Below are 12,039 nucleotides of genomic sequence, written 5' to 3'. Positions count from 1 at the left end.
TCCTCTTTTAGACCCAAGGAATTCTGCAGTGCTTTATTGAAGTCCACTACAAGATTGAGGCACAGCCAGGGATGAACAGAGAGGAGAGGTATGATGTGATGATGAGCCGCCGTATTTAGCACATGAGAATACAGGACACGGCAGTTTGACTTTGAGATGAACAATGGATCATTTTAAACATATCTCACCATGCGATAGTTAAGACACACTCACTGAAAGTCATTTACGGCTCATTTGGAATTCAGATGGAACTGAATTCCATTTGTATTTTGTCTGGCAATTCTTAGGATTCTCAGCAGCAAAGAAGTCTCCAAGCTTGACGGTGGTGATTCTGAGGGTGTGGTGTTCTGGTTCCAAATGAAAGATGGCTGCCAAAGCCTTTTCTCATCTGCTTGGGGGCTTCAGGAGACAGAGGTGCTGATGTCTTTAAGAAGGAAGGAGAAAGAGGCTTTTCCAGGTCACGGTGGCTGTAGCTAACTTCCCTCCCCTTTTGTGTTGTTCTAGGGAGAGGAGCTACTTTAAGGACTGAGAACAGAAGGGATGCGGGCAGATAAAGCCAGCTCACACTGCAGCTTGTGTCCTGGGGAGATAATGGCCCTGAACCTGCTAAAATAAATGGCCTGCTTTGTTCTTGAATAATAATTAGTTGGCAGCTTTGTTCTGTCTTCCCAGCAGCTGGAGGAGGAGATTTTGATTTCAGAGGAAGAATAATTGACCCCAGGCTGACCAAAAGGGCCAGGGGAGAAGGGAAATTTACCACCACTGGCTCCCTGAGGTAGACACAGAACATTCTTGGTGCAAAGTGCCTCTCTGTCACCTGCTATCCTTCCAAGGCTCTGACCTCAAGTCTTACCATTAACGACCTTCTCCTTAAACAACATAATATTTATCATGTTTTTTGGTCCCCTGGCCTTGAATATTAGAGGGGAGCTACGGACCTCACTCAGCACATTTGTAAAAGGCAGCAGCATGTCACGATGGCACGTTCTTGCAAAGTTGTACATTCCTGCAATAATGCTTCGTAGGATGGATGTTTCAGAGCTACATCTGACTGAGAGCAGGCATTCACTCAGTCTCAAGCCAGTACCTGAGTCACATCTCCTGAAAGTCTTCTCTGGAGATGCATGCTGGGTAAGGTGGTGCCACTCTTTGTGTTCTTTTATTAGAGGCTGAGTGTGGCTATTGCATTTGTTATCAGGTCTCTGGTCAGTCCTGTCATAGATTAGACACTCTAAGGGAAGGGGTGTACCTTTTCTTTAGTATCTGTACCTCCCGGGTATTTGAACCATTAAACTGAATCGCAGAAAAACTCAACTTCCCCAAAGAGCTGAGGAGCTTGCTGTGCAAACACGAGAACCTGTGTGTTTGCGTCCTCAGCACTCAGGTGAAAAGCCAGGCTCAGCCGTATGCAGTTGTAATCTCAGTGCTGATGAAGGCAGAGGCAGGAAGATCCCGGAGCTTGCTGACAGGCCAGTCCTGCTGAATTGATGAGTTGCAGGGTCAGTGAGGGCCATTGTCTCACAAAAGAGAACAGTGTAGAGGACAGTCTCTGGCCTCCATGGATGCATGTACGCATGTGTGTGCTCGTGGCCAGGCAGGCAGGCAGGCAGGCGTGTGTATGTGTGTGTGTGTATGTGTGACACAGATCAATAAATATCCCAAAGAATTTTTGTTGTCTTTGTTTTTAATAGCCAACTCTTATACCCTTTAGGTAAAGATGTTCTTTTTGGAACTTTATTTATTTTGTGAATGTCTTTGGAAGTTTCCTTGCCACATTCAGATCTCTGGGTCACGACTTAGTGTACCAGGGAATTCCAAAGGAACAGAAATCATCTCACTGCTGCAAACTCTAATGTCCACTGTTCTGATAAAGGATCCCAGCTGTGACAAGGAGATAATTTACTTGAAATTAATGAGCAAAGCTAATTCTGGCAGTAGATTTGGGCAGGGACAGAGTGTACCAGAGCAGAACACTGGCAAGTGCTTCTAACCCTCTGGCTTGGCTTCTGGGCTAGGGAGCTTCCCCAGACATGTCAGTGGGTTTTTTTTTTGTTTTTTTTTTTTTTTTGTCTCTGAATTGCCTGTTGAGCAGCAAACAGACTTTCAGATCTGGGGCTCTGTTGTCTGTTGAGAGCCAAGAATGAATGTCTGCGGCTTGTCCTCTTCCTCACGGGCTCCAGTTTTGTAAGATATGGAAGATAATTAAAGTCTGGCCTTTTGAGGGTGTGGGGTTTTGGATCCGAAACTTCATTCTTTATACTTCCCACAGGACCCCTCCCTTGCAGAGTGGGACACCTACGTCTTCTCTCTCTAGACTCAAGAATGGCTGGCTCCCCTGGCTTTGCCTTTCCTGTTCTTCTGTTCTAGTTCTGGTTCTTGTTTCCTGTTCTCTGTCTAGTGTCTGACTCACTTACGTCAAGTTTACCTGACGATGTTCAAGCCTCTGTTCTGTTTGTACTGGATGCCAAATCCCATTACAGCGAGCTGTGTGTAGATTCCAAGTTCTTTCCATTGAGTATAGTTTTGTTAATGAGTGATCTGAGAGGAGGTCCTCATGCGTGGTAGATGGAGAGTAAAAAATGAGCTAAAATAGGAAGCATTAGTCCACAGCCTGAGATAATTTATGTAGATTGTGTGAGACATTTGATTCTAGTAGGACCGGTGTAGGTCGTAGATTGCAAACTCAGCCTTATAGTCTACACTGAGAAAACCATGGTCTTCATTCTCAAACGGCTTTGCCTATCAGTGGAGAATGGAGAGACAATATACACATGACAAGCTAGAAACAAGCCTAATGGTGACTCAAGAGTTAGGAGAAAAGGAGGGTAGGCTGAGGAGCTCTGGCATTGAGAGAGCCATGGGGAAGGTTAATTGAAAAATGTTTAATGGTAAAGATAAATAAAACAGTGGAGGTTCTGGTTTGCCAGAGGCTGTTGAAGTAGGCACCCTGGGCATGAGGACTACTTTGTGGAAGAGATCACTATGGCAACAAAGACTGGGAAGCTACAGGGTCTGGTGGGGCTGTAAGACATGAGGGTATGGTGGCGTCTGGAGTTGAGTCATTAAGGAAACTATCAGGAGCTGGGTCAATGGCGATTTTCCTAGACAAGTTGGTAGACCATGGGCATGGCAGACCATGGGAAAGAAAAGCCCTGGCTTGCCTTGGACCTGTGGGTGAGAAGCACGGCCTGGTATCAGTTAGGAGCAGGCAGAGAATGAATCACTTTTGTTCGAGAAGAATGGGGCTGAGGCATAGCCTGGGAAATGGCAGGTTCAGCTACGGGGACAGTGGAGGGAAGAGGTGGAAGTGGCTTGTGACAAGAGTAGGTTGGTTTTAGGGACTGGGGCTTCTCGAGGCACGTGCATGGGGAGTTAGCAAACACACCCCACAGTCTGTGCTTTGAGTTTTTCAAGACAAACAAGGAATTTTAATGGGTCGAAGTTCTCAGTATTTTAGACAGGGACTCATGTTGCCTGTGCTAGCCTTGTCTTTGCAGTGTAGAAAAGCTTTTCCTGGACCCTCCATCTTCCCTCTTCTACCTCCTACGTGCTTGGATCACAGTCCTATAACCACCTTGCCTGGTGAATTATTTTTTAAACTTGCAATAGAGGAATTCTTATTATTTATTTTTATTATCATTTTATTTATTCACCGGCGGTGGCAGCGACAGCGGCAGTGGCGGTGGTGACACACGCCTTTAATCCCGGTACTTGGGAAGCAGAGGAAGACAGATTTCTGTGAGTTCAAGAACACCCTGGTCTACAGAGTGAGTTCCAGGACAGTCAGGGCTATGTAGAGAGAACCTGTCTTAAAAACAAGAAAAGAAACCAGACACGTGAGGGAAGGCACGGAGGGTCCTCTAGACCATTCTGTCCAGTGTCAAATACCTTTTTACATGGAACAGAACAACCGAATAGCTGAGTCCTGTCTGGACTCCTTACAAATGAAATTGTGAAATGCAGTAGAATTTTGAGTATTTTAAGCCACCAAGTTCCAGGATAGTTTGTGGTAGGACAAAGACCATTAGAAGTTTACTGGAAGGCAAGCTAGACACATGCTCACCCAGCTGGGAGAGACCTAGAGTTCCCTGGTTTATACATTACAATTCTGAATACTGGGGAGCTGGTGACAGCATGGAGTAGTAGAGGCCCTGGGTTCCACCCACAGATTTAAATACTGTCAGAGGCCTCTAAAAGTTGGCCATGACATGCAGCAACCCCACAGAAGGTGCCTAAGCCTTTTTACTTCTGCTTTTCCTTTCCTGCCCATGGCGATAGGCTGGCTGCATTTCCCTTTCCTGGATAACCCGGTTAGAGAAGTACCTGCAGGTATACAGATGGCTGCTCATGCCTGTCACCCAGGTGTCGCTCCTCCGAGAATCTGTAGTTGGTGTTTGTCTGCCTCTCCCGTGGCCAGGGAGGACTCTCTGAGGTTGGGCCTACATTTCCTTTTGACTTCCCTCTTCCCATTCCTTCTAAGAGGCCTGCAGTGGAGAACCTCCACCCAGCCTAGGAGAGGCAGTCACTCTGCTTCTGGAGAGCTCTAAGCATCCTACCTAAATGCTAAGGTATGGGTGTCATGCCTGGCCACACAGGGCCCCCTGCACTGACCAATGCTCTTAGCATCTTGAATTTCCCAATTTCGTTTTGAAGGAAGGGTTTGACATTTTTATTTCATGTTGGATTCTGAAAATCATGGAGCTGTTCTTCTCCAAGGCTCATATCAGGTTTGACAAGACGAGAGGCTTTGGCTGGGTCATTGCCACAGCCTACCGACTCACAGAGAACTGGGAGGAGAAGGGTGGGGTGGGGACAAACCACATGTAAAACTGAATGCAGAATTCCTTCACTCCGCTGGCTAGTCCTTAGGACAGATCCTCCCGTTTCCCATAATTAACAACATGGTCTTCTCTGGCAGGACTACGTGGGTGTCAGGGATGCCTGCCTAAGAGCAGAACTGGATGTATACTGTGTAGTTAGGGCCAAGACAACAAATCCAGAATGTGCTGAGTCTGTACAGTTCCTTACTTGGAACCAAGCTGGGGGGGGGTGCCTCCCCCAATGGCTGGTTTTCCTGCAGGGGAGATGAAAGTCAGCCTTGTCAGGTAACACAGCTTCTATGGCAGGGAATCCATGAGGAGCAGGGGCCCTATGCTGAGTCCCCAAAAGGACAGAGGGGACCCAGGCTCACAGCCCCCTTGAGAGCAGAGGTCAATCCCACTTTGCCTAGGTTGTTACACACTTGGATATCATTTTGAGAACGTCTCTGCCTGCTGTGGGCTTGCCAGCTCACGTATCCTTCTCCATTCAAAACACAGCTGCCTCTTTTGTCCGCCAGCTGTGTCTCAGAAATATCAACAAAGCCAGGTCGGCGGAGGCTGACCGAGTGTTTCTTTGCCCCCTTTCCTATTGCTTTGTTGGCTTACAGCTGTCATTTTTCCAGTCATGGTCCCTAAACTTGTGGCATCAGCATCACCTGATGAATGAACAGAAATGATGATTCTGGGGACTCCACCCCAATTCTACTGAGTCTAAAACCCGGGGGACTGGTACCCTGCACTTTCCCAAGCCTTTCAGGTGGCCCTAGTAATCAGGGAGGTTGGAGAACTAGTCTCCTGTAACAAAACAGGGTCCTCTTTTTACCTCTCCAACTCCCCTCAAGCTGTCGAGCTGACACCTCTGTGGTGGGTGGGTAGGTGGGTTACAGTTTTGAAAGAAAGAATAACCGTGTGTATGGATCACTCAGACACACACAGACACACACACACTGCACACACAAGGATGTATGAAAACCTGCCTCACTCCCCATCCTCCTCTGTTTAACATCTGTTTGGCACACTTTGGGTTGTTTGAACAAGAGAATCAGTGTCAGAATGAACTTGCTTGCAGGGTGTCTGGAAGGCAGGTGCGGCCTGCTACTTCTAATGCAAGCTGAGAACAAACGCAGCATAACACAGCACAGTGAGCTCAAATCAGCCTTCTGCTGTTAGAGGCAGGCCTGGGATTTATGTTTTGCTGGCCCCGGGCCCCCTAATGGGCTGCCTTACCTTGGGGTCTTAATTAGAAGCAGCAGTGGCCCTGGGGCCTGCTGCTGGGTTTCTATTTGATGTGACTGCTAAAAGCCCTGAGATGAAAACCAGGCCTTTTGTTATTTCATGGGTTCTGAAAAGCTGTTTCATAAAAGCCCTTTTACAGGTTCCCCTTTGCGCTCTCCAGTACCAATGTAATAAAAAAAAAAAAAAAAAAAAAAAAAAAAAAAACCATTTACACAGGGAAGAATTTGTAACCTCTAACTCTTGCATACATCGTGGGTTCCCAGGTTCAGTTGGGCTGCTTTAGATAGCTTGGCTCTCGAGTGAGACCCTTCTCCTACCCAGCCACCCTTCCTTTTATTCAGGACTCTCTCTCCCATCCACTTTCTTTGAGTCTCTCCAGAGACATTCTGCCCTATAGTATTGGAAATTAGAAAAATATTCAAGAGTCAGATAGGATGATAATTGTTGTAATGCTTGTAATCCCAGCACTTGGGATGCTGAAGCAGGAAGATCTCAGGTTCAAGGCCACTCTGAACTATGTAGTGAGACCCGGCCTCAAAAAAAAAAAAAAAAAAAAAAAAAAAAAAAAAAAAAATCTGGTATAAAGTGTCTTAGTTAGGGCTTCCATTGCCTTGATGAAACACTATGACCAAAAAGCAAGTTGGGGAGGAAAGGGTTTATTCAGCTCACACTTCCACAGTACTGTTCATCATTGAAGGCAGTCAGGACAGAAATGCAAATAGGACAGGAACCTGGAAGCAGGAGCTGAAGCAGAGGCCATGGAGCGGTGCTGCTTACTGGCTTGCTCCTTATGGCTTGCTCAGCCTGCTTTCTTATTCTTAGACAGCCAAGCTGTCTAAAATGACCTAAAGTGTTCCTGGGACCACCAGCCCAAGGGTGGCACCATCTACAATGAGCTGGGCCCTCCTCTCATTGATCACTAATTAAGAAAATGCCTTACAGCTGGATCTTATGGGGATAATTTCTCAATTGAGGCTCCTTTCAGATACCTCTAGTTTCTTTGTCTACTTGACATAGGACTGGCTAGCACACTCCCTGTGCACACCCATGCACACACACTTGGAAGCCACATCAATGTGTCAGTGTCTACCACCCTCTGTCTTATGCCTTGAGTAGGGTCTCTCACTAAACTGGAAGCTTATCCTCTCATCTAAGCTGACTGGCCTGTGAGTGGCTGGGACCTACGAACTCCCTCCTCTCAATGCTGGGGATCCAGGCAGGTACAGCTATACCCATCTCCTTATGTGTTCTGGGGCCTTAGACTCAGATCCTCTCATGTGCACAGCATGTACTCTTATGCACTAAGCCCTCTCCCTAGCCTTTCTGTGTCCGTTCTTTAGGCTTCATTCTTTTCCAGTATACTTAATTTTCTTTAAACATAAAAAGGACCTTGATGGAAGGATATGGGAGTATCTCCCTTCCTCCCTCTCTCCCTCCCTCTCTCCCTCCCTCCCTCCCTCTCTCCCTCCTTCCCTCCCTCTCTCCCTCTCTCCCTCCTTCCCTCCCTCTCTCCCTCCCTCCCTCCTTTCCTCCCTCCCTCCCTCCCTCCCTCCTTTCCTCCCTCCCTTCTTTCCTTCCTTCTTTCCTTCCTTCCTATTCTTTCTCTCTCTAGACTCCCTCTCCTCTTCTTTCCCTCTACCCATCTGAACTCCTTATTTCTTCATGTTTGAAGTGGCTTTTTTTCTCTGAAAGAGTTTTTTACTTCTTTAATGTGACCATACACTAACCTGGCTGCAACTGAACGATAGTCTTTGCCCCTCATTGTGATGATTTGTATATACTTGGCCCAGAGAGTGTCACTATCAGGAGGTGTGGCCCTATTGCAGTAGGTGTGGCCTTGGAGTAGGTGTGTCATTGTGAGCATGGGCTTTAAGACCCTCATCCTAATTGCCTGGAAGCCAGTATTCTGCTAGCAGCCTCCAGATGAAGATGTAGAACTCTCACCTTCTCCTGCACCATGCCTGCCTGGATGCTGCCATGTTCCTGCCTTGATGATAATCAACTGAACCTCTGAACTTGTAAGCCAGCCCCAATTAAACGTTGTCCTTATAAGAGTTGTCTTGGTCATGGTGTCTGTTCACAGCAGTAAAACCTAACTAAGACACTCATTCAAAAGGGAGCCCTGAGGATGTTCCCAAACTTAACACCTAAAAGCTGAGTTTGGGACAGTGGTGACCTAGGCTGTGGGTAGGGACAGAGTGTGATACCAACATGACTGTCTATAGTTTCAGAGATGTGTATTTGTTCTGCTAAGAAAAATTATTTCAAACTAGGAGATGAGGTAGGAGGATGCATGTTAACTGTGTCTGTGTGTGTGTCCTTGTGTCTGTGTGTGCTTGTCCTTGTGTATCTGTGGGCTTCCTTGTGTCCTACCAGAGTGGTGTTTAGTTTCTTAAGTCCTTGAATTCTCTTCAGTATTGTGTGTCTCGGCTTGATTCACCCTCTGTGGCTGATTAGAGCCCCAGGCTCTGAAGTCCCAGGTTAGCCCGTAGAGTTTTCAGTAGAGAAGCGAAGGATTTGTATTTGGTAGGGAAGGCCACCAGAGGTCATGGGGTTATTTCCCAGCAACACATCAACTGGTTTCGGATCTAACAACTGCATCCGGCAGTTTCTTTCATTGACAGCTGTTGATCCTTCTACGCCAACTAAACCTACCCTGTGGAAGAGTCCCACTCTCCACTGGTTTCTGTATAAATGAGTTAGACCAATCTTGGCATATCTATTTTCTATTTTTATGAAACTCATGTTCTTAGCATTTGAAAAATTTACTTTGTTCTCAGAAAAAGCGGTGGATTAGTTGACACTTTAATGGCACCTTTTCTTTCTTGAGATTTTTCTGTCCCTTCCTTCCTTCCTTCCTTCCTTCCTTCCTTCCTTCCTTCCTTCCTTCCTTCCTTTTTCTTTCCCCTGTGAATCCTACAACATTTTATCAACTGCTTGGCTGTTGGCTTTGCTGAGTGTCTGATATTAGAGAATTGTCTGTTTTTATTGGCCTGAAATGTATTTCTTTCATCTCTGTTCCTGAAAGAAACGTTTAGTAGATGAGTATTCTAAGTTGATTCTTCTTGGGCCTCTTACATTTCATTTCTTGAGCCAGGGTATTGTCAAGTACCTGGCACCTATTACATATGACTGGACTAGCACATATTTGTAGCCTAGGCAGTCCTTGAACTAAACGGCATTCTCCTGTTTCAGTCTTCTGACTGCTGGAGCTCTTAGAAGTGATCGACAGTGCCAAGACTGAAGCTTTATGAACATCATTCTATCTTCTGACCTTATTTGCCGGTCTTCAGAAATCAGAATTACTGCAATGGGCATTGTGTCACCGGGAAGGAATCAGTCACTCTTCTTGTCTTGGTGACCAAATTCCCAACAAGCAACAACCTACAGGAGGGAGGGGTTATCTTGGCACACAGGCCCAGGGGATACAGGACAGCATGACAGCGGGAGCTCGAGGCACCTGGTCACATCACATCCTCAGTCAGGAAGCAGAGTGCAGACAGGAAGTAGCATCCTCCCCCTCCCCTTTCTCTAGCTAAGTCCTACCTCAAGGGCTGTCCCCATGGGGACAGAGTGCTCAGACACACAAGTCTGTAGGAGGCATTTCACATTCAAAACACATTTCATACTTTCTCTTTTCTCTCTGGTTGCTTTTAGATCTTTCTTATTAGTGTTTGGAATTTTGAATGTAAGGGCCTTAGTGTGGATTCATTCTGGTATATACTGCTTAGAATCTATGAAACTTCATGATTCTGAGAGTTTGTGTTTTTCATTCAATTTAGGCAATAATTAGCTATTACTTCAAATATTACTTTTTTCCATTATTTCTCTGGGAAATGGAATTCTAGAATTCCAAATAACTGCATGTTAAATGATTTAAAATTATCGAGCTGTAGAGATGCCTCAGAGGTTAAGAGCACTGGCTGCTCTTCCAGAGGATCCAGGTTCAATCCCCAGGATTCACATGGCAGCTCACAACTGTCTGTAGCTCCAGTTCCAGAGGCCCTAACACCCTCACCCAGACATATATACAGACAAAATATCAATGCACATGAAATAAAAAATGAAGAACTTGAAAGCATAAAAATAAAAATGCTTTAAAGTGATTGCCTATGTCACTTAACATATATTTAATAATCTTCCCCTAACAACTTACCTACAAGGGCCATATCCAAGGCATTATCTGAAGTCTTCAAATCTGACATCCAGTTTACTCATTCTTTCTTTGGCAATAGCTGGTATTCTCTTCTACCCAATAATTATATGAACAATATTTAATATGATCATGGTCGGATGATGGCAATATAAATTACTACACTATGGTCTGCATGGTCAATGTGGTGGTTTGAATGGAAATGGCCTCCATTGGCACATAGAGAGTGGCGCTATTGGAGGTGTGGCCTTGTCAGAGGAAGTGTGGCACTAGGAGCCAGCTTTGAGGTTTCAGATGCTCAAGCCAGGCCCAGTGTCACTCTCTCCTCCTGCTGTCCTTGGATCCAGATGTAGAACTCTCAGCTCCTTCTCCAGCACCATGTCTGCCTGTATGCTGCCATGCTTCCTGCCACGATGATGATGGACTAAACCTCTGAACTGTAAGCCAGCCCTAGTTAAATTTTTTTTTCTTTGTAAGAGTTGTGGTGGTCATGGTGTCTCTTTACAGCAGTAGAAGCCCTAAGACAGTCAGAACGGCTGAACTTCAAAACTTGGATAATTTGAGGTAATAAGAATATGGAGAAGCAGGCACAGTGCTTGGCAGTGTAACTCAGCACAGCCATGTTAGAAAACAATGGCTGCTGTTTACTGATGTTAATGATTTCCATGCCTTTTGAGTGAGGACGTTTATTCACAGGCATAGAATGAACTGACTTTTGGGTATGTGTGTACTTATAAACTGACATTATTCATTATGGCTCCAACTTGAAAAGTTTTAAGTGTCCCGGAGGGGGAAAATGACAAATTAATTGTGATATACTCACAGAATTAAAAAAGCTACAAGGGACCATGCTGGACAGACTACAGTTACACCCAATACCGTTGCTTGTCTCCCAAGCATAGTAATATATGACAGAAATGTAAATCAAGCGGATGTTTTAGATGAAGCTGTTTATGTAAATAAATAAAAACCAATTAACCCCCAAATCACAAAACTATAGTAGCATGTGTGAGGGGTGAATGAGGAGGGGTGTTTTTTTTTTTAAAACAAAAGGAAGAAAGGTAAAGCTCTCCAGTGGTCTACTAGCGTGTCATCCTTTCATCAAGGGTGGGAGGCATAGTGACTGAGAAGAGATGCTACTTCTTTACCTCATTTAGTGTCCTCTTATGATAGAGCACAGGCTGTACGTTATCCTGTGAAAAGCAAGATCATTTAATTTGTAAATAACAAGGATACTATAAGCCTAAATGTATGAGATACTGAGATAGAGTTAAGGAGATATTGGACAGAGGCTTATCACCTTAGGATGCTTATGTTAGAAACAAGGACGGCAAAATATCAAGGAAGTTAAGGAGTTACTAAAAGGGAGCTAGAGAGACACTTGTGGGGTTAAAGGCCTCTACTGAAGTGGTTCTCAACCTGTGGGTCAGGACCCCTCTGAGGGTCGCATATCAGATATCCTCCATATCAGATATTTGCATCACAACTCATCACAGTAGCAAAGTTAGAGTTATAAGGGAGTAACAGAAGGTGGCTCACAGTTCCCAGTGACTTGAGCTTCAGAGAATTCTAGCAGTATCTAACTAAAGGTCCCAAACGTTACTTGCATTTACAAATCCTGCTGACTTGTTTACATTATATTTGTTGTTGGAAACTTTTTGAACCCCTCTAATAATTTCAAAACTCAGAATTCCGTGTGGTTATTACCAACAAGTAAGGGCCGTTGTGTCTCTTCCATTCTGGTCCCCACATCTTTCCATGCTCCCTGCTTCCCTGGTGTTCCAGCTGGGAGGTGGTGGAAGCTAGAATCTGTTCCTGCTTTCTCCTGTT

This window comes from Arvicanthis niloticus, chromosome 15 (assembly GCF_011762505.2).
Source record: "Arvicanthis niloticus isolate mArvNil1 chromosome 15, mArvNil1.pat.X, whole genome shotgun sequence".
Classification (NCBI taxonomy): domain Eukaryota; kingdom Metazoa; phylum Chordata; class Mammalia; order Rodentia; family Muridae; genus Arvicanthis; species Arvicanthis niloticus.
Note: the sequence above shows the minus strand (reverse complement) of the source record.